The sequence below is a fragment of the Adiantum capillus-veneris genome, chromosome 22 (genome assembly GCF_014529385.1).
Source record: "Adiantum capillus-veneris isolate H3 chromosome 22, ASM1452938v2, whole genome shotgun sequence".
NCBI lineage: Eukaryota > Viridiplantae > Streptophyta > Polypodiopsida > Polypodiales > Pteridaceae > Adiantum > Adiantum capillus-veneris.
This window is the reverse complement of record NC_140952.1, coordinates 112,574,262-112,601,642: the sequence shown is the minus strand read 5'-3', so window position 1 is coordinate 112,601,642 and position 27,381 is coordinate 112,574,262. Positions and strand designations below refer to the sequence as shown.

The 27,381-nt window shown below is 42.9% G+C and overlaps 1 long non-coding RNA gene across 1 annotated transcript; it reads right to left on the bottom strand.

Moving 5' to 3' along the window:
• Positions 1 to 3,479: 3,479 nt before the first annotated feature.
• LOC147430033 (uncharacterized) lies at positions 3,480 to 26,209 on the bottom strand. Its single transcript, XR_015185919.1, has 2 exons — positions 25,948 to 26,209; positions 3,480 to 3,673 (listed from the first exon to the last, which is right to left on the bottom strand). It is a non-coding gene; the product is annotated as an uncharacterized LOC147430033 (long non-coding RNA).
• Between the last annotated feature and the right edge of the window lie 1,172 nt (positions 26,210 to 27,381).

Genomic DNA, 27,381 nt, shown 5'->3' with positions numbered 1-27,381 from the left:
GTGCTTTTTGACATGGTGTCATTGTTATGTATGTTTGTGAAAAAGATGATTCAATGCTATCGTATGATCAATATGGCCTAAAGATGTTTTGACAGTTGTTTACTTTTTGTACTTGCCAATGGATATTGCTCTCTAGTTGGCATTTGAATGTTGTCTCTTTGAGCATGTTGATAGCAGCATTTCTCCAACATGGATCTCGCATTGGACTTGGTGTCTTTAAGCGAGTTGAAAATGATATGACCATTGGATTGTGGCTTTTGTGCATCAACATTTTGCTTTAAGCTTGTGGCTTTGTGCATTGGCATTTTATTTTATTTTGGAGCATGTTGCTAGCAAAATGTGGTGAGCTTGTATATGGCAAGGAAGGGTTTGGGTTTCTTGTACCACATGTGATCATGTAACTTGAAGCTTGCATCGTGCAAGACACTACTATGGGTGTGAAAATTATTGATGAGATTGTTTGTCACGCCGATTGCTAGAAAAACATGATGTGATGTTTATGCCAAACTTGTCACCCTCAACAAAGCACAAAAGGCCCTTAATTAACTCCCATTGGCACTTTCGAGCAAACCATTGCACTATGGATGGTATGGAGATGAAAATCGGTTTGGAATCCCCAATTTGTCCACTAGGGCACGCACCCACTTACTTCTGAACCCTTGTCCTTGATCCGATATAAGCACCCAAGGCACTCCAAAACGACAACATATGCAATCAAAAACAAACTGAGCAACAGTATGTGCATTTACCTCTTTGACCACTTTAGCCTCGAACCACCTGGTAAGGTAGTCTATGGCCACTACCACATATTTCTTACCGCCTGCTGACTTGGGCAATGGACCAATTGCATCCAAACCCCATTTTTCAAAAGCATCATGTGCTATGATAGCCCCTTGTTGCGCAGCTACCAGTCGTCTTTCACCCATCACTTGGCATTGATGACACGTCTTGCACCAATAATGCACATCTCGCATAACAGAAGACCACCAAAACCCACTTCTTAAGATATGAAACAAGACTTGATCCTTACCCTGATGACCGCTTTCTTCGTTGCATTGCTCCAATTACCATACCGATCTCCTCCTTTGTAAAGGACTCGATGTAACACCCCATCTCTATTGTGCATCATAAGATTCTCTTCTATCAAAGTGAACTTCCGAGCTCTTTGAACAATCCTCCTCTTTTGTAGCTTGGAAAGCCCTTCAGAACATTGACATGTACTCAGGAAATCATCAACATCTTTTAGACTCTCTACCTCCATAAGTAGTCGGTGCCACATACAAACTCGACACATGAGTTTGAACACGACTGCAAGCTAGCCGATCTGCTTCCTGGTTTTGTTCTCTTCTCACATGTTTGAATTGCACCGCTTCAAAGAACTTCAACAGCTTCTTTATGGAGAAAAACCAATTCTTGAGAGAATACCTCTTTACCTACCATTGACCCAAAAGTTGTTTGATAACCAATAGAGCATCACCTTTTACTAATAACCTTGGTATGCCAAACTCAATACATTGTTTTAGGCCCAGATGTAGAGTAAGATACTCTGTCTCATTGTTGGTATGCACTTCCTCCAAGTCGTAAGCTTTGGAAAAAATAATTGTGCTGTGCAGATCTTGAATGACCACACCTCCACCTGCTTTTTGTGTTACCCTTCTGTAAGCGCCATCAAACCACATAGTGAAGGCCCCTTCCAAGTCAGGTTCCTCCTTGTCCTCCTCTTGCACCACTCTTGGATAAATTAGTAATTTGACCTCCTTGTTGACTAGGATATCAGCCAAATGTGACCGTCTCGTGTGATCCACTTTGAACTCAAACTCAAACTCTTGAAGTTCTATCACTCACTTCATGATTCGCTTCCCTGGCTTCAAGTGTAGCACCACTTCAGGTAAAAGATTGTTAGCAATCAACACATAAAACTTTCAAACAATCAAATACACTTTGAACTTTTTGCAAGCAAAGACCAAAGCCATCACCCACTGTTCCGCCTCCGTATAAGTAGCTTCGCTTGGACTAATGACCATGCTTGTGAAGTAAATAGGCTTATAACTTCACCTGCTTGTGAAGTAAATAGGCTTATAACTTCTCCCCACTTTTTGTAGCAGTACTGCTCCAATAGCTACCATACCCACCGTCATAGCAATATAGAAAGAATCCTCCTGGTTAGGAGGGCACACTGTAGTTAGCTGACATAGAATACCTTTCACTTTGTCAAATGCCTCTTGAGCTTCCTCATCCCATTGAAATCCAAAGAGTCAAATGAAAGGGAGATGTTGTTAGCAATTGACCAAGCTAACAATGACAAGGATACGTTTCCTCGGCCCAGCTTTTGACGTAGCACTTCTTGTATGGGACCAAATTTTGTACTTTCATATCGACCCTCACGAGATAGGTGTTTTTCAAAATAGTGGAAGAGAGCTTACGGACCAAATTATCAACTTTGGTCTCTCGATTGTTACATTATTTTTGCAGAGGTATTTATTTGATTTTGGCTTATTAGAGATTCTCATCAATTAATTTTCTCAATTTGCAGCATGCTGGTTTCAAACCTTGCATGGAATCTACAATCCGAGGTAGCCGTTTTGAAACGCACAACTATCGATCGTGCTTACCTCGGAGCACACTTCCCAGATTGAAGTTGTTGATTGGTTTCAATGAGTGAAAATGGACACGGCAAAAGTTTTACTTTTAGCTTACAGCAAAAAGTAAGTATTTTTTATACCGCTAGTTTTCAATATTTTGTATACTACGAATAACAAACTAATTTCTTTTTCTGTGCAATCAGTTCACATTGGAGCCTTGTAGGCTTAACATTGAGTGCAAGCGTTTCTATCTTGAAAACTTTGTTTATGGTTTTCATGGAAATGTTCGAAAGTACGTAGTTACTTGTTTCTTGATTCTGCAATTTCGATGCAACGTGTGCTCACCATATGCTATGTATTGCAGGTCAGTCCAGAAGCTTGTTGCTGCATGGAAAGCATTGACCCAAGATAGTATTTGGGAACATATGTTGATTTTGAGTTGCAAGGTTCCAAAGCAAAACGACGCGCATTCTAGAATATGATCAATCTTGTGGAGACTCGTCTTAAAGGAGTCGTCGATGCATTTGTTGTGCCACCGCCACGACCACAACCTTGGCCTCCACCAATGACAGACCAAGCACCCAGAGCTACCTCCCCTCTTGTTTATGGCCACTCAACCTCTAGTTTTTTTGTAATACCCAATTTTACTGAGGAAGATGAGGCCACTGCACAACTGTTTTCTCAACCCCAAGCCCATGACCAAACCCCCAGACCGTCTCATGAGTCTTTGAATCCTAATCATGATAATCAAGCCAGGGGGAGCTCTCCTCAATTGTAAATGAGAGCTACTAAGATTTAATTGGACATTATTTCAGTGTATATTATTAAACGCAATGTAAAGACAACTTAAGTCGATTTTAAAAAGATAATTGTTCTCAAACTTTATTTGCAAGAAACTCCTTAACAATGCATTTTTTCATAAATGTAGATTGCAAGCTTGTTGTCAACAACTTTCTATAATATTTGTAGTACAAAGCAATGCGATATATTGTGTGAGCCGCCTTCTTCAATCAGGAGTTGCATTGCACTAGAAACAGTTCGTCATCCTTTATCTCTGCACACAATGTCTTCTTTTCCTTTCTCTGCGGCACCTGTACGACAGTTAATCGAACAGTTAATATTTTGTGATGATAACCAACAAGGAAGTAATTAATGCAGCATTAATGTTTACATACAAAACATACTAACTTTTGCATGTTGCACTGAAAAAGAAAGTTTGGATGCAAGTTGAGGTCAATCTCATTCTCCAAATCCTCACGCACTTGTCGTAGTGCCACATTGCTTCAAATGCTAAGAACAGTTAGCAGATCAGATCCACACCGTACCTTAAGCATTCTCGAAGGATTGCTAAGGTCATGAGTTAAATCTTGGTCCATAGCTACCAAATGACCATTCACTTGATGCCACCTTATTTAGTGGAAGGAAGCTATTAAATTTTGAGAAGCTATCATGCACTTACACACAATAGAATTCTTATTTACCTTGCATAAGACGCTATCACAATCATGGACATCCCAAGATTCATCTAGAAAATCGAGACATTTCTCTGTCTTGCAGAGTAGCATAGTTCTTGTCTTCCTAATCTCTTCATCATAGGAAAAGTCAATGCACACATGCACGAGCATGAAGATTGCAACACGTACAAGCCGACTAGCAATATTTGGTCTTGAGCACTTTTGTATTTCTTGATGGAGATTTAGTCTGAAACACTCAAAGGTTTCAGATAAAGGGACTGGCCACTCTGGACTGTCCTTCGAAGGAACCGGGAGATATTCTAGAGTGCCAAAGCCAAGCACAGAACACGGAGCATTATAAAAGTTGTCAAAGAAAAAAACCCCCCTTTCAGCCAACACTCTTCGCGCGCTAGTGTTATAGAGTAGCTCTCCCACAACTGCATGGAATTCATCAAAAATACCAATAATGCAATCCACCCACTGCTAGACTTCTTTGTCGGAAGGATAAATATCTCCAACTAGCAAGTTAAACACACAATACACGAGTGACCATTGTGCATGTAAGAAAACTTACAATTAAGAAAACTTACAATTTGGTCGGTTTGTTAAAAATCTCGTCAGCGTTGTTCGTAGACGCAACTCTGAGTGCATATACGCGTGTTCAATGAGAACCTCTTTGACTATTTTGCACGAGGACGGCTACGGAGCGAGCTTTTCTTTTTTTTTCATCCCACCACCACTACCGCCCATTGCTGCCCCTTACCACCCATGACCACCACCACCCTAACCAACCATTGGTTGTTGGTGGTTCTAGCTTGTTGCCACCATGTGTCACAAATTAAAAGGGTATTTTGAATTTTTTTCCTTTTATATATACCTTCATAAGTTCAGAATAGTCTGAACTCATGAATTATAAGAGGGAATAAAGCACTCATAAAACTATAAAAGCAAGGGACACAAGAAAAGAAAAGAAAAACAAAAACTAACTAACTAACTAACTAAATCACTTTGTTTGCTACGAAACAAAACTGATAAAACAAAACATTATTAACTTAAAAATGTTTTTAGAAAAGGCATGTGTAAAATAAGTTGACGCAACGTATTTGGCTTAAAACAAGTACTCAACTTTAAACAAAAAAAGGATAAGACATCTTAAAAACTTAATCCTAAAAATCAAACTTCACACAACAACTTCTAACGAAACACATTCTTAAGTCCTCAGGTAAGCTAAATACGAAATCGAAAAATGAATACTACTACAAACCTATGAAGAGCAAAGAACCAAACTTGACAATATGTGATCTCAACTTCGCTGCTTGTCCAAACAGAAAGGATAAGATTATCACCTTTATCATGCATAGCTTGGACAACAGCTATGACATCCCTACTCCCGTCGTCAGTGCCCAAGAGTAGGTGCAGGTTTATATAGAGGTCATTCATGCTTTGAACGTACTCTACAAAACCAACGAGCTGAGTTTCTATCACCCTCTGGAGGTGATGGGCATACTCAGCTATGATACAAGCTATATTAAAAATACTAGAAGCGCTAAAGGTCAAAACAACAACATAAGGTGTTATTAAGTCAAACAATAAGTGGGCTTTTTAGCTCTCCACTTCTATTGAATTTACTATTGATTATCTTGAACATTCCAAAGGAAGAAACATTAAAAATAAACTTACTACGATGCAAAAATGAACGAACGTTTTCTTGATTCTTTTGAATGAGTATCCTTTTTCAACTAGTAAAGAAATAAGATGACACCGTACTTAGCTAAAAGAGAAATGTTCGAAAAAATGTGAGGCATACGGATGATTTTAGATTGGCATATTCTGGTTCAAGGCGCTTATCATAGATATCTACTTCTAGTCCCAAGGGAGTCTGAAAAATCTTAAAGTCTAAAAAGGCTCACAACTACTCGGTGTAGTAGCTCTCTCTCTCTCTCTCTCTCTCTCTCTCTCTCCACCCACAACCCAATACAATGCAATATGTCTGCCAAACTTTCCACATCAAATCGTTCACTGAATCTCCCCAAGGAATTCTACTCGACTTGGTGGATAAGTAGCTCACTGGCTGCAGGCGGTCCGCAAGGGCCTCTCGAAACGTTGTCTGCTGGTTCCTAGAAACGCTGTGTGCGTAGTTCTTGCCATCTTCTGCACGTTGCAGCATTGCATTCATTCAAACTTGCGTTTGGCTAATTTTACCTTGTGCATTAGAGCACTGATTTATGGCCAGGCTAGCGTTAAAAATAAACAACTTGCTTTCATTTCAAAAAAAAAAGAACCAGCATTGGCGATATCGCTAGAGCTTGGCTCTTTTCTTTTTTTTTTCTCTCTAAAGAGTCACTCTCTCTCTCTCTCTCTCTCTCTCTCTCTCTCTCTCTCTCTCTCTCGTCACAAGTTGCAATTGGAGTAAATGGAGGAAAGTAGAGTGGCAAGTCACGATTGGAAGAGTAAATGGAGGAAAGTAGCATGGCTAGACGAGGAGATGGAGGGAGAAGAAAGAGAATTTTGACGTCGTAGGAAACTATCCCAAGAGCCCTTAAAGATCTATCCTACGAGGAGAGTTGAACTCAAGACCTGTTATTCAAGAGGGAAATGGCATAACCAATCTACCACACTTGGGTGATAGAAAGGTTATACCATTTTCCTCCTCTTATTAGCACGCACACACACACACACACACACACACACACACACACACACACCCGAGAAGAAGAGAATTTTCCTCCTCTTATTAGCACGAACTATCATAATGCTTCTATGCTTCCGAGATTACGTGTGTGATCTGCTTCTCTTAGCTTTCTTGATATTCTTGTTCTTCTTGCTCTTCTAAGTTTTTCTTCGCTTTCGATGCTTCCCGTCCTCCTTGCTAGAATTAAAGGAAGAGGAGCTCTCCAAGCTGTCAGAAGACGACGATGAACTAGGATCATCCTCAAAGCGAACACGCTTCTTGGGTTTTCTAGCTGCCTCAAAAGTAGATTTTCAATCCAAATAGTCGGGATAGTCAACTACAAGGTTGCATCCGTACTTAACGTACAAATCATTACGATACACATCCATACGATACGGATCCGTATATACGAAATGGTATCGTACGGTTCATATTTTTTAAGGACCTTTTAACTTTGCGCGTGTGGATGTTCTTATAGCTTGAAACCTCTCGAACTTCAAAGCTTGCCCACCCTCCTTGAAATCCTTGGTCTTCTTGCCCCTTTTTCTCGAGATGGTCATACTAGTTGAAACAGGATCAGTGTCTTCTCTTCTTCCCATATATTTACAATTTGACTCGGTTGTATAAGAACAATTGAAGGACAACGGCTCAATGGGTGTCCTTGTACGTAGTAGAGTTCCACTCCCAAATGCGCTAGCTCTAAGACCGTGCGCCCCTTTTGGTATTTCTTTTACATTGATCTTCAAAAGATACAACTGCCAGGAGGAGAGCTCTCTCAAACATGCAACTGCAAGTCTATGAGAAGCCTTCCCCAAGACAATTGTTTTAAGGCCACTCGCCAAAACCATATGATACAACAAGCTTATGATAAAAGAATAGGGCACAAATCAGCCACATTAGTTCTCCTAAAAATCCGCCGCAATTTCCAAGTCCCTAAAAATCCGCAGCGGTTTCCAAGATTCCGTACACCATGTCATCACTTTTTGGTTGCCAAGACCAATTTTGTTGCTTTACAGACTTATTGCCGTGTCATCACATTGTGACAGAGATGTCCTCCCAAACTCTAATACCATGGCAAAGTGGAAGCAAAACACGAGAGAGAGAGAGAGAGAGAGAGAGAGAGAGAGAGAGAGAGAGAGCCATTGAAGAAAATGATGAGATAGAGGTTATGCAACAAAGGCAAGCAGCCATCTCATGACCATGCTTCAATGATTGATTGTTTAAGATTATTGATATCCATGTGCGCTCCCGTTGTAGCACGACATCCAGAGACGGTGTAGGGAATGGGGAGGGGATGCCCATAGCTCCTGGGGGAGCTTACGGTCTTAGGTCCCCCCTACAACCCAACAACGCTAGGATTGCATGGGACTGCTAGGGTTTTCAAAGAACGCTCCCAACTAAGCTAAAAACACAACTACTAGATCTGATCTAGAAAGGATAGCAAGGGAGATGTCCTCCCAGACTCTAATACCATGCCAAGGAAACATAGCGCAAGCAAAACACAAGGGAGAGATGAGCAAACAAAGAAAATGATGTAGCAAGGGCTATGCAACAGAGGCATAAAACCATCTCATTACTACGGAATATCCCCCTAAGGGGCACATAGCAAAATCTACCTTCCTTCTCAATCTAGTTCAATAACTTAAGTCTATTGATATCCATGTGGGAGAACTTAGAAGGCATCCAAAGACGACGTAGCGAATGGAGAGGGGATGCCCATGGCTCTTGGGGGAGCTTAGGGCCTTAGGTCCACCTGGCACCCCCTACAACAAAAAACGTTAGGGTTGCATGGAGCTCGTTTTCAAAAGATGCAACCAACTAAGGTACAAACACAGCCACCAAATCCAATCATCCCGGAAGAGTATCAGTAGCAAGAGACATGTCCTAAACCCCGACACCATGTCAGAGCAGCATAGCAGAAGCAAAAACACAAGGGAGAGAGAGAGAGAGAGAACACCATCGCACAAAATGAAGCATCAAAGGCTACGCAACAAACACATGCAACCATCTCATGACCATGGAGTCTCCCCCTTGAGGTGGCACAGCCAAAACAATAGTGTGGACAACGTACCCCTAGCTGTCACAAATTGGTGGCGTGGCAGCAGGCCCCCGGACACACACTGCTGACGTGGCAACAAATCCCGGATATTTGCACTGACTGGCTGATGTGGCAGCCCAAAATCGTGATGCAAATTAAGCTGTTGACGTGGCAAGCCGTACGGAATTGTGCAATCTACACTGGCTGATTTTTATGACAGCTTTTGGGCAAATTTCTTTTGAGATCAAAAGCTGTTAAGTTTAGAGATTTTTGGGGCTCTGCTTTTCAGCATCCCTTGTACTTATAAATAAGTGGGCACGGCCTCGCTCCTCAGATCATCTGGACGTAGACTCTAAGAGTGAGCACCTGCCTACTCTCTTGTACTTTGAACACAGGTTAATACAAAAAGAAATACCAAAAGGGGCGCCACTCTTTGGGGCCAATACCTCTAGGCACGGAACTACGTCAGGCCGTGTCAATTTTGTGAATTGTTTTGAAGTGAACCTCTGTTGTGTCGCGGTAGAATCTTGACTTGGGGTGTTCAAGTTTGTTAAGGTGGTATGAGAGCACGGCCGATTTCTCTTCTATTGGGAAATCCGATCCTTTTCTTGCGCACTTATGGAATCCAAAAGGAAACAGTCGACTTCTTCTGCATCTGTGAATGCGGGAGGAGATCACGAAGAAGATTCTCATGAGCAAACAGAGGAAGAGTACGGCCCATCTCGGCCTACTCAGTTCGAAATTGAAGAGATGGAACGTCGACAATTGGTTGACGAGGCAACAAAGCAGATGATTAAAATTGCGAAGGATCCAAAATTTGCAAAATTTTTGTCTCAGCAATCCCTCGCAGAAGTACATACCGAGTGGCAGAAGGCCACAGAGCCACCCATCAAACCGCCAATCAAGAAACCTCCTTCTTTGAGGACGTTTACAGAGCAAGAATTACAAGAGGTGGTTCAGACACAGATTAGCTGGCTTTTGGATGCAAACAACAAATCCAAAAAGCACGATAAAAAGCACAAGAAAGGGACTGACTTCCCGGGTTATTTGGGGGTTATTTGGGTCGTCAATCTTCTTTTGCATTGCGAGAAAGCAAAAGAAGCGTGTACGATTTGAAGCACTACCCACTTTTTCTTCTTCTTCTTCTTCTTCTTCTTCTTCTTCTTCTTCTTCTGACAGTTCTTCTAGCTCTTTTGACTCAATGAGCAAAGAAGACAGAAAAGGCAAAAAGCGAAGCAAAAAGCAAAGCTTCGGAAAGGGCGAGAAAAAGGCAAAGAAGCCTAGATTTCGCCTAGTTTCTAATAGTTCTACAGAGGACTCATCCTCAAACAGTTCGGACTCCGACGATTACATGTTTTAGCAAAGAAGAAGCATTTTTATAAAGCCAACCAATATGACTTCCTCGAAGATAAAAGCAAGAAAGTAAGAGAATTCAAAGAAGGTGGACAATCAATTAAGTTTGACTCTTTTTCTGGATTTCGAGATGCTTTGAGGGCTTTGGCCTTCATACAACAGTTTGACATAGCTTTCTCTAGCGGCCATTACTCAGAGCACTCCAAGATTAGGAGGGCTACATCTTTCTTCAAGGGAAATGCTCGAACATGGTGGTCCACCCTTCTACTGAGAAAGGAAGCTCCAGTTAAATGGTTGAAATTCAAAAGGCTTTTTATTTCTTCTTGGCTGACTCTGGAGTATGACCGAGATATACGAACTGCTTGGAATCATCTTCGGATGACCAAGGGAGATTCTCAGGACGCTTATTGCAAAAGATTTTGGAGCTCTTTTCTACCAGCCGCTTCATTTAAGGTGGTCTCGTTTAAAGAACAGATTCAACAGTTTTGCTGCGAACTTCCTACAGTTGTCCGAGACTACTGCTTGGAACAAAAGTCAAATTCTATTCAAGAATTGATGGGTCATGCAAAACGGGGTTTTGCGATACATTCGCGCAATTTGACTTACCCCACTGATGAGATCTTGACTCAAAGAAGCCAACAAACTTCTAACAATGAAAGTAGAAAGAGAAAGAGTCCCCAAGAAAAGAAAGACAAGGATTCACGACCCCCGCTCACTCTTCGACAGAGGGCCAATTACATCAAAGAGGGGAAGTGTTTTGGATGCGGGGAACATGGGCACGTCTGCGTGAAGTTCTCTATGAAGGCACAGCAAGAATAGAATGAAGACAGGCCAGAGAGTTTGAGAGCAACTGAGGAACGTAGCAGAAAAGGCAAGAAGAAAGCAGGACTAGTTCCAGATTGCATGGGTACTAACCCAAGCACGATTGATGAAAGTACAGAGCTTTGCCGAGCTTGGGGCAAAGTGAAAGATCAAGAAGCACCGATTTTCTTTGATGAAAGAACCAAGGCAAACTTCATTTCACTTGAATTGGCGGGGCGGCTCGAGATTACACCCGATCCGATGGGACCACCAGCCATAGTTACAGGGAATGGCCATTTTTAGGTCTCCGTTCCCCGTTCCTGTTCCAACATTCCGTTGCGGGTAACTATGCCACCAACAGAGGCAGTTCTAGCGGCACCTAGACGGGACATAGCCATTACGCCTGTCATTGGCAAACTTCAGTTGCATTGTCAGGGGTATTTGGGGCACGAGGACTTTTACATAATGCCCTTGGAAGGTTGTGATGTCCTCCTTGGAGTCCCTTGGTACCATAAGAACAACGCCGTGGTCGATTATCAGGCAGAAAGCAACATTGACAAATGCAAAGGGCCAAAAAATTGTACTTGATGTGATAGTGAAGGGCCAGTCTGTCCCTACTGTATCGGCTTCGACCGTTTCCAAATTAATGAAATCATGTCTGTTTGTTTACTCGATCTATTTGAAAGAGTGAAATGATGAACACGGGACAAATATGTTTGAACTTGATAAAGAATGCCAAGATTTTCTCCACACTCATATCGATTGCTTTTCTGAGTGCCTGCCAGGCGAGTTGCCACCATCTCGTCCTGAGGATCATACTATTGATCTCATACCTGGAAGCACTCCACCGAACCGGTCACCTTCCGTGTGAGCCGAGCCCAGAATTAAGAGATTATGAATCAAGTGAAAGACCTCTTGAAAAAGGGTCTTATCCAGCCGAGTGCTTCACCCTAATGCTCTCTGGTGTCATTGGTTTTAAAGAAAGACGGATCTTGGAGAATGTGCATTGATTATAGAGCTCTCAATAAATTCACCATCAAGAAGAGATTTCCGATTCCGAGGATTGATAATATTCTTGACCGACTACAGAAATCCTCTTCTTTCAGCATGATCAATTTAAAAAGCGAATATCATCAGATCTGAATCGCGCCGAGAGATGTCTACAAGACAACTTTTCGAACGAGCTTTGGTTTATATGAATTTTTGGGGATGGCTTTTGGCCTTACCAATGCTCCAATGACTTTCAACCGAATGATGGATAGGATTTTCAGAGAGTCCAGATCTTTTGCTGGCACTTTCTTTCATGACATTATAGTCTTCTCCAAGGATGAGCCAGAACATAGACACCATCTCCTACAGGTCTTTCAAGCATTGCGAGATCACAAGTTAGTAATCAATGCCAAGAAGAGTGAATTTTTCTCACCAGAGATACACTTTTTGAGACACATCGTCTCAGCAGCAGGAGTACATATGGACCCGGCCGAGATTGATACTATACGTGATTGGCCCGATTTGAAGAATGTTCATGAAGTTAGAAGCTTCTTTGGCTTATGTTCTTACTACCGGCAGTTCATTAGAAAGTTTGCAGAGGTCGCTTCCCCTTTGCATATGCTGACACAAAAAGGAGTCCCTTTCTCGTGAGGACCCACACAGGTGACTGCCTTTCAAACTTCGAAAGAGAAATTGACTACGCGACTAGTTTTGACTTTGCCGGATTTGCAAAAGTCATTCGAAGTATACTGTGATGCTTGTGGTCGTAGTCTGAGAGCGGTCTTAATGCAAGAAGGCCATGTCATTGCCTATGAGAGCCGATTGTTTTCAAGGCCGGAATTGACGCCACATATTTATGCGAAAGAGCTTTAGGCAGTTATCCATGCTCTTACTCAGTGGCGACATTACCTACTCGGAGCCGATTTTACGGTCTTCATTGATCACCAGAGTTTACGTTACTTCTTGTCACAAAAGCAGCTTTCGAAAAAGCAGATGCGGTGGGCTAACATCTTGTCATAGTTTCACTTCCAGATTGTCCATGTACAGGGAAAGAAGAACTTAATGGCAGATGCTTTGTCCCAAAGGCCATTAGTCTTGGCTATTTTCGCGATTCATCATAAAAGCTTCGAGGATATGGTCAATTAGTACGCCACAGTTCCAGATATTTCGGATGTATTCACACGAATACAGAATGGGGAGGTAGTAGCGGGATATTCCATACAAGATGGCTACTTGATGAAGAAAACGATGTGTTGTGCGTTACACAGCCATTGAGGGAACAGGTTCTAACCGAATGCCACTGTCCACCATTTACGGGTCACCACGGCATTTATACCACCTTGAAAGGTGTGGAGCGTTACTTCTTTGGGCCAAGACTCAAGAAGGATGTTGACGATCTTGTACGCAGTTGCTTGGTATGCCAGAAGGTCAAGTTTTACAAGCATAAAGCACAGGGATTGTTACAGCCTTTACCCATTCCCACCCGCCCTTGAGAAAGTATTGCTATGGATTTCATTTTTTATCTCTCGAAGACACAGAGTGGGCACGATGGTATCTGGATTGTTATTAACAGATTTAGCAAGCAAGCTCATTACATTCCAGTGAAAAAAACAATCAAGCCGGATCATTTAGCAAGACTGTTCATTGCCCAGATATTCAGATTACATGGCATGGCTGAGACAATAGTCTCTGACAGAGATACCGATTCACGGGTTTATTTTGGAAGGCTATTTGGGAGAACATTGGCACGCGGTTGCAGTTCTCGTCATCTTTCCACCCACAGACAGATGGGCAATCTGAGATTGCAAATTCAGTCATACTGGATTTATTGAAGTCTTACATTTCTGATCAAAAGACTCAATGGGAAAAAAATTTGCCCTTGATGGAATTTGCCTACAATAACACGATCCACTCTTCTACGGGGGCACCATTTGAGATTATTGAAGGTGCTACGAAGGTTCCATCCTTTCTAAGCACGAAAGCTAAGATTTTTGCAGACTGGTCGACCACTACACGAGGGACTTGGACACTGCTTTTGCCAAGGTACGGGAGGCTTTAGCAAAATCTCAACACAAGAAGGCAGCAAATCGACACCTTCGCGATTGGGTGCTCTTACGTTTTGAAAAGAGCACGCCTACGAAAGAAAGAGGGAAAGGAGCGGCGGCTTTTTCCAAAGCTTAGCATGAGATACTATGGACCTTTTCAGATAAAAGAAAAGATAAATGATGTCTCCTTTAGATTGAAGATGCCCGATACTTGGAGAATTCACAATGCTTTTCATGTGAGTTTCTTGAAGCCTTTTAAAGGCGATGTGCCCGATGATGAGGAGCCAGATGAGCAACCCGAAGAGGAGGAAAGCGAGGAGATACTCGTTCCGAAACAGATATTGGCACATAAAGATAGAAAGATTAAAGGTGAAGTGATTAGGCGGTTCTTGGTTAAATTCAAGAACTATCTTGCATTGGATGCGAAGAGGATTGTCACAAACTGCTGACGTGTCAAAGCCTTGAAGAAGGGAGCCAACTTGCAAATGCCGGCCGAGGGGCCTAAACCCTAAGAAGAACAAGTTACAGAAGAATTATAGGGACCCCGTTCGATGGGGCCCCAAGTGACATAAAGGCTTAAATAAAGCAAGACCCACACACACACACACAAAAGGGCTGGCGGAGCAACTGATGACGTGGCTACTGTACGGAAATCTCGAAAATTGCGCTGACATGATGACGTGGCAGATTGTACGGATTTCCACGTTTTCCGCTGACTGCTGTACGGAATTCTCTGATTTACGTTGGTACCTTTTTGGCATTGCTTTTGGACCAGAAGCTTTTGAGTTTAAAGGCCTTTCATGTAAAATTGCTTTTGAGGCTAGGGCTCATTCTTTAGCATGCTTCCTGGAGAAGGTGCAGAGTCTGGAGTACCGGCTTGCACTGTGTTGATGCAATATAAAGAAATACCGAAAGGGGCGCCAAGGTTTGGGGCCAATACTCTCTAGGGCAGAATTCCGTCACTCCGTGTCACGTGCCATCTCTCTCTTTCAGTTCAGTTGTTATTGAAGTGCTAAAAGTCTGTTCAGTCTCTTCTTTTCTATTGGCACGTGGTGCCCGTCTTGTGACATGGATGGAGGAGGAGGACCTAGCAAATACTCCTCAGATTGTGAAACTTTACCGTGAAGCACTCGGTTTTCTACAGTCTACTCCGATAGAACCCAAAATTTTAGCATGAGTGGATCTAGTGGAGCAGGCTTGCACAAGAGGGGAGTCACTCCGCTCTTTTCTCAACACATTACCCCGATTTTTGATATAGAGTCACTGATGTCCCTTTGGGTTTCAAGGATACTGTTGGGCTGACATTATGACTTTCTGAACTAGAATTCCCGAAAATGAAAATGATTGATTTGTACTTGACTTGCTTGAGTGCAGGAACTGAAAGACGAAATGATTGCAACATTTCGATCTCATAAATCTCTACAGACATGATTGCAATAAAGATTAGTTAATCGGACATCCGTGAGGTCCCGAACGGATCTAGATGCGATTAATAAATACACTGCCGATTAATCATGGTCTAAGATTTGGAATGAATTTGAATGTGATTTGTCATGTGATGTCCTGTGATGTCCGGTGATGTGACTATTGATTCGTACATGTGCTAGATGTGTTGTTTCTAGTGCGTCGGTACTAATAGTCAGTGTCTACTAAGACAATTTATGGCCTCTGTTTGTTTTTGAAGGCATAATCGAGGACGATAACAATCCTCTCAAGAGAGGGTAGGTTACAAACAGGTGATGTGACAGCAAGCCCCTGGACACACACACTGTTGATGTGGCAGCAAATCCTAGATATTGCGCCAACAAGCTGATGTAGCAGCCCGAAAATCGTGACGGAAATTACGTTGCTGATGTGACAGTCTGTACGGAATTGCGCAATCTACGTTGGCTGATTTTTATGACAGCTTTTGGGCAAATTGCTTTTGAGATTAAAAGCTTTTAGGTTTAGAGATTTTTGGGGCTTTGCTTTTGGGCATCCCTTGTCCTTATAAATAAGTGGGTATGGCCTCACGAGTCGCTTCTCAGAGCATCTGGACGCAGAGTCTGAGAGTGAGCACCTGCCTACTCTCTTGTACTTTGAACATAGATTAATACAAAAAGAAATATCGAAAGGGGTACCAGTCTCTGGGGCCAATACTTTTGGGCACGGAACTACACCGGGCCGTGTCAATTTTGTGAACTGTTTTGAATTGACTTGGGGTGTCTAAGTTTGTTACACTAGCCCCTGCCTATATAACACATGAGGGCTAGTTGAGCAATGTCCAACAATAAAACCCAACAACTATAAGTAAGAAAATCCCATAGAAAAGGATATATGGGTGCAAGACTAAAAATTGTTGGATTCGACCAAAAGTGTTTGGCCAAGAACTAGATGTAGCCTAAATGCGATGCATGTGGGTGGCCAACTTGAATGCACGCTAGCCAATACAAGTATGCCAAACCCTATTTTTATTTGTTCTCCCTTATTGTCAACCAGGTTCAAATTCTCTTCTCTTTCTCAATCAAGTTCAATAATTAATTGTCTTAAGTGTATTATTATCCGTGTGCACCCGTGTGTGTGGTAGAGGGCATCCAAAGACGGTGTAGGGATTGTGCACATGGCTCTTGGGAGCTTACGGCCTGAAGTCCCCTGTCACGTGACACATCCCAACCTATGTGTCCGTGGACAAGCCACACCACAGCAAGGTTCAGTCAATCCAGTCCGTTTAGATTAGCAGTGATCTAGCACTTTTGTGAGTCTATTCGTAGACCGTGCATGCCCAGTCACTTAGCATAGATGCATATCCTCCGGTTGCACACAGCATGATCATCAGTATTCCCTTCAGAATCCATCAGATTCAATCAAGGGAATTTTCAGTGCATTTAGCCTATTTTCCTATTTTTGGTTATTTTAACTTATTATTTTTAAGTGACTTTCCAACAAAAGTAGGTAGGACAATTTTGCTAAGTTAATATATAAGCAAACCCAAGTTAGCACTTTTTGGCAGAAGAGGCAGCAGGAGCTTTCCGCTCAACAGGCAACTTCTCAGCAGTACCCCCCCTCAACATTAGACCATCGCCATCCTCTCCCATCCCTTGGCGTTTTCCATCTCCAAAACCCATCGCCATACGCCATCCAATTCCCTTGTGTTTTTGGATCGCCACTGAGCAGCAGAAGCCAGCGTTTTTCATCTGCACTTCAGCCTTGAAAACACAGCCTAAGTTGGCGTTTTTGCAGCAGGTTTGCAGCCCATTGGAAACGCTACCCTATCTTGCAGATCTACAGCAGACTTTGTGTCGCTTTCGGCGCGGCCCAAAGAAGCAAGCGTTGCAGACCTTTATGAAGTTCAAGTACCGCTCGACCCACACAGCAGAGTGGGCCGGCGAAGAGTCCCTTCCACGATTCCGGATGCTGTTGGCGATCTCTCTCGACGCCATACAGTTCGGTACCAGTACCTCACTTTGAAAAGGAGGGGATGTCACGTGACACATCCCAACCCTATGTGTCCGTGGACAAGCTACACCACAGGAAGGTTAAATCAGTCCAGTCAATTTAGATTAGCAGTGATCTGGCACTTTTGTGAGTCTATTCGTAGACCGTGCATGCCCAGTCACTTAGCATAGATGCATATCCTTCGGTTGCACACAGCATGATCATCAGTATTCCCTTCAGAATCCATCAGATTCAGTCAGGGGAATTTTCCAGTGCATTTAGCCTATTTTCCTATTTTTGGTTATTTTCACTTATTATTTTTAAGTGACTTTCCAACAAAAGTAGGTAGGGCAATTTTGCTAAGTTAATATATAAGCAAACCCAAGTTAGCACTTTCTGGCAGAAGAGGCAGCAGGAGCTTCCCGCTCAACAAGCAACTTCTCAGCAGTACCCCCCCTCAGCATTAGACCATCGCCATCCTCTCCCATCCCTTGGCGTTTTCCATCTCCAGAACCCATCGCCATAAGCCTCTGTTTCTGGCGTTTTCTCCCCTTCAGGCAGCCCAATTCCCTTGCGTTTTTGGATCGCCAGTGAGCAGCAGAAGCCAGCGTTTTTCATTTGCACTTCAGCTCTGAAAACTTTGCAGCAAGTTTGCAGCCATTGGAAACGCTGCCCTATCTTGCAGATCTACAGCATTTCCAGCCAGCAACATCAGCGTTTTTACCCTCAGCATGACCCCCGAACAAAACAGTCATTTTCAACCATGAAAACAACAAGAAACAGTCATTTACAAGATAACCCCGAATTCAGCCATAGAAGATCACAGATTTCAGCCTAAGTCGTCGTCACAACCGTCGTCGTCATCGGCATAGTCCCATTGCATCAGTCCATTGCATTCGCATTGTACACCTTTGTGCAATCAAAGTGGACCACTATCGCCAACGAGAGTGGGGCCTTCGGAGGAGGGTTTTACAACCTCTCGGGTGTCCTATCTCCTCTCTCTCCTTCTCTCAGTCTCATTCACTTGCACGCACAGGTTAGCGTTAGTGGAAGCAAGGCTTTTTCAACGAGAGATCTAGGCCAAACACCAAAACGCTGGCTGATCCAGGTTGATAGTTGTGATGAGGAGCAAAACGCCAAGCACTGCAGGATGCAAAAACGCTAGGCTAATCTACACTTGCTGTCACAAAGTGATGACGTGGCATACCCAAACTGGAAAAAACTAGCCGAGGGAACAAGAAGAGCTCTATCCAAAAAATGTGGCCGAGCGGCCTAAACAGAAGGGATTAGGGTTAATAAAAACTTAATCCTACCCAACATATGGAGCACCGCCCGAGGGGCATAGAACCCAAAAAGTCAAAAGCTTGAACTTTGGGCTGATTTCGCAAAACGCATTGGCTGGCTGCGACATGGCATTGTTGTACGGATTTCCACGATTTGCGTTGCTGAGTTGGCAGTTTTTATGCAAGGCTTTTGGGGATAAGTCTTTTGGATCACATGCTTTTGAGGCTCTACTTTTGGGCATCCCTTGTAAATTTATAAGCGCTCGGAAGGCCACACTTCCATAGAGCATATAGATGCAGATCTCAGAGAGAATTGGACCCTCGGGAATTGTACTTTGCCAAGAACAATAATAAAGAAATGTCAAAAGGGGCGTCGCTTGTTGGGGCCAATGTTTCTTGGCTCAAAACTCCGCGGTGCGGTGTCAACACTCCTCTCTCTCTCTCTCTCTCTCTCTCTCTCTCTCTCTCTCTCTCTCTCTTTTTAAGTGCAATGATTTTGCAGCTTCTATTCGTGTGTTGCAATTGATTTTGTGGACGATAGACTCTCGCTTACGAGAGCTTCCAAAAATCTCACAGAAGAGGGGAAGAATCCTCTTAGCAAATAGAGAGTAGTTCCCTCACTCTCTCAGTCAGAAGCAGAAAAAGGACAAGACAGAAGAGGACGGGCGTTTGCCCCATTCTTGTGCTTGTAAAGATTCTCTCTTAGTAATAAAGATATTCTCTTTATGGGGGGACGAGCCCATCTTCTAGTCCCCAATGATGTGTCAAGCTTTCTCTCTCTCTCTCTCTCTCTCTCTCTCTCTCTCTCTCTCCTTAATTCTCTTGAGTATATGAATTGCATCTAAAAGTTAGTTTACGCTTCCGCCCTTTGTGACAGTGGTATCAGAGCAAGGTCATCTCTCTCTCTCTTGAGTATATGAATTGCATTTAAAAGTTAGTTTACGCTTCCATCCTTTATGACAATGGTAATGGATTGACGACTCTTGGCAGACTTCAAAAATTGAAGGACGTGAGATATGAGTTCACTCTGCTCCAGCAACAGGTGACAGAGTTGCAGAAAGCTCTCTCCCATCCAGAAGTGCAAAAGATTCTTCATACCCTTGAAAAAGGGAAGGAGAAAGTGCCATTGGAGTCGGGAGAAATCCCGCAAATCCCAAAGAGGCAAAAGCCTCAGAAAGACCCTCTAGTCGGAACCTCCCGCATGCACGAGAGCTTTCTCCCGTAGGAGCCAGAGAGACAAGAACCTCAGAAAGATCCTCTAGTCGGAACCTCCCGCATGCACGAGAGTCAGAATAAGCCTCCACAACGTCATATGCGGTTTAATCTGAAGGTTCAACAATTGAATCATCCTGATCTTCAAGTCAAGTGACAAAGATGTAAAATTTGATTCCTACAACGGACGGCGGGACAACAACAAAGCTCAAGCTTTCATCCGCCAGTTTGAAATCGCATTTGCAAAAGGGAATTTTAAAGAAAGGTCTAAGCTTTTCCACATCAATATGTATCTGAAAGGCACAGGCAGTAGTTGGCAGTTGACTCTAATCCTCGAAAAATGCAAGCCTCAAGATTGGACTTCCTTCAAGAAGGAATTCTATGCTCAATTCCTTCCTCCCGACTATGAGGAAGAAGTAAAGAAAGAATGAAATCTGCTTTCTCAATTGAGTTTGCATATAATAATATCATACATTCCTCAACCGTAAAGCTCCATTCGAAATTATAGATGGGACGCCACTTTCACTTCCTATTTTGGTTACCAAAGAAAACATCTTTGCAACAGACGAATGTACGCGATATTGATACTGCCTATCAACAAGTAAAACAAGCAATTCTTCACATTCAAGAGCAACAGAAGAGAAAAGCGGAGAAGCACAGAAGAAACCTCAAACTTGAAAACGGACAATATGTCTTGCTTTCGAGAAAGCTAGATTGAAAAAGCGGGTCAAAAAAGGAAAAGTTGTTAAACTTTCCCATAGAATTTACGGCCCTTTCAAAGTTATAGATAAAGTCAATGAAGTGACTTTTAGATTAAATTTGCCTTCTCATTAACGCATCCATAATGCTTTTCATAGAGGTCTCCTCCGACCATATGTTGGTTATCCTCCCATGGTTCCAGTACAGGAAGATCCTCCAGAAGTTGAAGAGACTGAAGAGATCCTTCAACCAAAACAGATAATACACCACTCCGAGTAACAACTAAAGTCCAAGAGACTACATCGAAAGTATTTAGTCAAGTTTAAAAATTACACCCCTTTACATGCAAAGTGGATGACTGAGGCTGATCTCAAGGATTTACCCAGACATCTTGCACAATTATGTTGACACTCCATAGTTGAGGTTAACTGTATAGAACAAAGAGGGATGTGACTATGTCAGTTTCTGTAATAATTAATTTATTTACTAGAAAATAAGTACTTAAATAGTTGTGTGCACACCAGAATAGACACAGTAGTTCTAGGGCCTTACATACTCTTAAACGTAGGACAGAGCACCTCAGGGAGACCCTAACAGAAAAATACCATGAAACCCTAGTGATTGGAAAATCGAGCCTTCATAAGGAGTAGACAGTACCTGTAGCAGACTTAGACACTCCAAGTCAAGAATCAATCGCGACATCACTAATAACCACTTCAAAACAATTCACAGATCACAATAGATTTGCACTAGCACGGCGGAGTTCCGTGCCTAGAGATATTGGCCCCAAAGATTAGCACCCCTTTCGGTATTTCTTCATGTATTAATCAATCTTCAAAGTACAAGAGAGCGGTTAGGGTTTCACTCTCAGACTCTGCATCCAGATGCTCTCAGAAGTGAGCCCAAACCACTTATTTAAAGGTTACAAGGGATGCCCAAAAGCAGAGCCCCAAAAGCTTAAAAATTAAAAGCAAAGAGTTTCTCTCACAAACTCTCTCTCTCTCTCTGTGGCTTTAATAAAATAAAGCAAGTTTCATTCTCTCTCTCTCTCATCACATCATTGTGGAGCAAAAAGCTGCAAAAGCGTCACCCATGCTGATCTTTTCTTCTCCGCAAATCCTGGAACTGCTGCCACGTGGCACTGGCGTCAGATTTAGGGTTTTTCAGCCACTTAGGGTTTCAGCCAGCAGTTAGGGTTAGGGTTTTCAAAAATTAGGCTTTTTTAAAATTAGGATTTCTGAAAATTAAGGTTTCTGACAGAAATTGCGGTTTGCAGCATTTTTAGGGTTTCTGCTATCGGTAGCCACGTCATCACTTTGTGACATACCCCCCTCTTGAAAGCATTGTAATCGACCGCGATTACGCCTGCAAAACCGACAGAAGCCATAAACCATCTTAGCAGACACTGACTGTTAGTACCTACGTACTAGGAACACACATCTAGCACATGTACCAAATTGACAGTCACATCACACGACATCACAAGACATCACATGACATTCAACATTCATTCGGATCTTAGACCATGATTTATTGGCAATGTAGCTAGCAATCGCATCTAGGTCCAATCGAGACCTCATCGATGTCCGATTGACTAACCCCTATTGCAACCATGTCTATTGAGAGCAGAATACTGTCAGCTCTCAATATCCCTGAAGCTCAAAGAGACATTAGTGACTTTAGTATCAAAATCAAGGCATCTCTTGACAAAGGAGTGGAGTGACTCCCCTCTTGTGCATCCCACTGCACCACATCTCTGGCCAAGCTGAATACTAGGTTTCATTTGGAGTAGACGATGCTAAACCAAAAACATCGAGGTAAAGTTTCACAATCCGAGAAGTATGTGCTAGGTCCTCCTCCTCCATCCACTTCGCATCAAATGCAGGATAGGTCTTGAACTTAACCAAGAACCGCCTTCGGACTTTTACCTTTCTTCGTATCCTTATGTGCCAAAATCTGTTCAGGAACAAGGATCTCCTCGTTTTCTTCCACTTCGGGTTGCTCATCAGGCTCCCCATCATCATGCACATCACCTTTAAAAGGTTTCAAGAGACTCACATGCAATGCATTGTGAATCCTCCAAGTATCTGGCAGTTTCAATCGAAAGGAGACATCATTTATTTTTTTCAGTGATCTGGAAAGGTCCGTAGTATCACATACTAAGCTTTGGAAAAAAAGCCTCTCCTTTCTCTTTTTTCTTTCTTAGGCGTGCCTTCTCAAAACGTAAGAGCACCCAATCATCCTCAATTTCAAGTCGCGACAATGGCGATCCGCTGCCTTTTTCTATCGTTCTTGAGACTTCTGCAAAGTCTCGCGAACCTTGGCAATGGTCGTATCCAAGCCTAACGTATATTCATCCGCTTCAAAAATCTAGTCCCAAGAAGCTTCTAATTTCATGGACATTCTTCAAATCGAGCCAATCACGGATAGTCTCTATCTTGGCCGGTTCCATTTCAACTCCTGTCCTGCTGAGACAATGTGTCCCGAAAAGTGTTATCTCTAGTAGGAAAAATTCACTTTTCTTTGCATTAATCACTAACTTGTTATCTTGTAATACCTGAATCACCTCAAGCAAATGATCTCTGTGTTCTGCCTCATTCTTGGAGAAAACAATGATGTCGTCACAGAAAGTGCCAACAAATAGCCTGTGCTCTCGAAAAATCCTGTCCAACATCCGGTTAAATGTCGCAAGAGCATTGGTTAAGCCAAAAGACATCACCAAAAACTCAAATAACCCAAAAGTAGTCCTAAAGGCTGTCTTGTAGACACCTCCCGGCGTGATTCGGAGCTGGTGCTCTTCAGATCAATCCTGTTGCAGCCTAGCGTCAGTCATAGTCTAGCTTCCGCTACAGTCTAGCCTAGTCTTAGCTTGGAACCTAGCCTGGCACCCTTGTGAGCCTCTAGCAGGACTTGCATGTCCAGGCAGGTCATAGGTACATACTCTCTCTTCACAATACAACATTTAGCACCAAGCTTAAGCATTGCACAAGATGCGAACTTCGCCTTACCACGTATGAACCACCTCTTATAAGTGCAAATGTTAAGTGACTGTGTCACTGTTGGGCTTCTCATGAAATCGTGGGCTGATTTTCTCATACTGCTCGACCCAGCTTGTAGGGTATACCTAAGCAGTTCCTTGGCGCTAGAGAAGAGGCAGATGAAGCCGGAGAAGAAGTCAATCACTCGCAGAACCCGCGGGACCGCATCATCTCCAACGTCTTCTCTCGAGCATCCCCAACGTTTTTGCGATATGGATTTGCATTGCTTAGTTGAAGTGTATCCGTCTTTGACACATATTGCTTTTGGTTGCTTTTTTTCCCATTGCCTATACTTTGCTCAGAGAAAGCAGATGACATACTTGATAGACATTAAATAAATCAAATTCTAGAAAATGCTCATTGATCGACTAATGAAGAATGTGGTGGTTACAAGTGTGCTAGACATGAGAGAAGTAAGTGATAGACAAAGCCTAAGCTTGCTCCTTGAAGAGTACACACCTTCATTGGAATAAGATAGTGTTATCTGAAAGATGTTTTGCTAATGATGCCTAATAATGCTTTTTAGCATAATGACACATTCCTTTTTGGCCATTCTTACAGATTGGCTACTTGGCTAAATTGAGAGATTTTTTGTATCGCTCTTTGCGCAAGACTTACCTTTCGTAAATCTTATTTGGCATGACTATTCAGTCACAAATTAGACTTCCTTAATAGGGTAGCCATATTGGAGACGTCAAGATGTGTTCACATAGTTCTCGCTCAGTTGAGAAAATTTTGTAGTGTTGATAGCTCATCAAGCTGCCTTGTCTAGGGTTTTCAAAGTATATGGACAATGCAGTGTGGAGAGAATTGGAGGGTTATTTGCAATCATGTGTAGAAAAAATGGTTTCGTTGTAAGGGACACACCATGGGACAAAATGGAGACCTTAGTTACCATAACGATTTAGAAAAGCGTGTAAGTGCTAGTCAAATTCCTGACATGCTTCCTACGTTCAAATTGTATGTAAATTGGAGTTATGTTTGTCTCTTCCTGGCGGAGGTCTTTAGTTGGCTTCTAGATGGATACAGCATCATCGAGCTCAACAACATTCTTCAACCAATCAACATCGAGCCGGACACTGTCTCTTGGATCAACGACACACATAGGCGTGTGCCTCCCGACCAATGCATCCTCACTTTCAAGAACAAAGAAGAACGGAAGAGGTTGCTACGTCAATCCTATAGGGGACAAATCTTTGGATCGTCGAGGAATTGACTGCAAATCAACTCAAGCGTAAAGCAAGTGAGCTCAAAAAGATGCATGAAGCTCATAAACAAGGTAAATGGGCAGTCTATCGTGGCAGCAAAGCCATCATTCAGGAGTTTTGAACTCCCAAGCCAACTCCCCCTCCACCTGACCCCCCTTAGGTTTTGTTTTTGTTCTTAACCTTTCATTTTTCCTTTACCCCCGATGGACCCTCAATCCCTAACTGATATGTATATAACGCTTCCACCCCGAAAGAACAGATGTAATGTTTTTGCTTTGCTCCCATGGGTCATATCTGACCTCCGTGGACGATAATTAAATCTATCTATCTATCTCCCTCCTGCTAGCGCACGGCCCTGGCTGCTCCTGCTGCTCGCTCACGCATGATGTTGCTGCTGCGACCACCTGGCTGCGCCCGCTGTCGACCCACCCCCTCAGCTTGCCATGCCAACGGCTGCTTCTCTCTACAATTTTGATATCTATGTTCACCATGTGTTGCCTCTATAAAGAGCACCTTTGAGACCACCAAAGACATACCTTGGTGAAATGCTGATTACCCCACCCACTCTCTTGAGCAAAACATTACATTAAACTAAATTTGCTCTTCTTAGAATGTTCCTTTTTCTTTAATTTCTCGCATGCATGCATAAGCGTCAATTTTGAAACAAAGGTCTCTTTTCTCTATCCTTGCTCACTTGCAACCACATAGCGCTATGTGGATAATAAACAAAAGATTCTTTTGTTCTCTATGCTTGAGTTAACAACAATAATGAAGAATAACACCTGTTGGCAATGCCGCTGCAATCTTTTTGTTCAATGATACATCCAACAAAGTCTGTTGCAGTATTTTTGTGCAATGGCACATCTGCCACACAATCTTTCCCAACGTACAAATCCTTAACAGAGGAATTGAAAAATCCTCTGATAACTAGGAAAATGGCATGTCAACGACCTAGTGTAGAACTAGGCATAGCAATCCATGTTAGGCTGCTCCTTCAAAAATTTTACAGGTTCTGATTAGGACTTTTGTTTCGGTGTCCTTAAGTTGGGGCATTACCCCACCCTTTGCTGGGGACCAAGGGGTAAGGGGTGGGCGCACACACACACACACGCACGCACGCACGCACACAAGATCTGAAAAAGTAGAGAGAAAGAGGGACCTCTTGAGTCGTCCTGCACAAGCAGAATGGAGTAATGTCTCGACTCTCGACTGAGCCGACCATTGCTCTTGCTCCTTGGAGATCGCCTCTACTATGCACTGCTCACTAACAGTATGCAGTGAGCACTGAGCTCTACGCAAATCAGTGCAAACCTGCGGAAAGCCTGCCCTCAGTCTGGTGACCATTTCACACTTCATAATTCTATCCTTTTGATAAATCTTCAAGAATAGGGCGTGACCATCTGAATTCAAATCTTCAAATAGCGCTGAATTTAAATCACAAAATCGAGCATTAAGAAAGTATATCGCTCTTATTTTGTCCGGGAGGAGAGAGGCTGTGAGAGCGACATCGTGCAAGTAGGAGGCGGAGGGAGGGAGCAGCGTTCGCGCAAGCAGGAGGCGAAAGATGTGGGTGGACGTCGCACAAGCAAGAGGTGGAGGAGGGGACGGAGGCGCACGTGACATGCACGACCAAGGGGGCTAAAGGGATTATTTTTCAAACTTTGATGAGCAGGACCGTCATCAAATCAATGCAGCTGCTTGTGTGGTGTAGGGCAGCGCACGTAAGGTGGATCTTTGTTGCACACGTGTCCGAATCTAGCAAGCAATTTTGATGAAAGCAGGAGATCTCTAGATTGGAGACGTTGTTGAGGAGTAATATTCAAATGATTCTTCCCATTATGTAGGGGGGTATCAACTGAAATTAATTCAAAAAATAATCAAATAAATAGGAGATGCTCTCAAATATTATCAACTACAAGGTTCATAGGGAGACAAGGTGCGGATGCATTGGAAGGAAGGTGATGCTTTACGAGTCTCTTTTGTTATTCCTCCTTGTGCAACATGTGTTCCGATTCCAAAATGAGGGAGTTGATTCGAGAGGGCACAAACAACTTTCATGGCTGATGGATGCTCCTTAAAGGAGGTGCGACAAGGGGACATGGGGAGGAGGCATTGTGGCGAGGGAGAGGAAGAGCCACAGCGGTAGGAGGCAACGCACGGATTTCTACGTAGACAGAGGGAAATGCATCAAAATTTACCCTTCAAAGGAGTCACAAAGGTCACCCTTCAAAAATGAGCCTTGACTGTCGAATGTTCTAAACAGAGGCAAAACAAGAACTCAATGTTGAGAGTCTAGAGGACTATTTAGGAGCACAAAACGAGCACACCTTTTTGTCATCAAATCAGGCATGCAAGGACTCGAAAGATGAATGTCACTTTTTAAGTGCATGAAAATTCTCCTATAAGATCTCTCGAGAACGTTACAATACTCAAATTGGTAAAATATGGGTTATGATGAGCGGCAATTGGAGGCAATATGGATTATGATGAGCGGCAGTTGGAGGCAAAACTAGGAGAAGGGCATGTGGATGGGCATGAGAGCTTAAAAAATTCATATGACTCCTCAAATTTTCCCAAAAGAGTCTAAACCTCG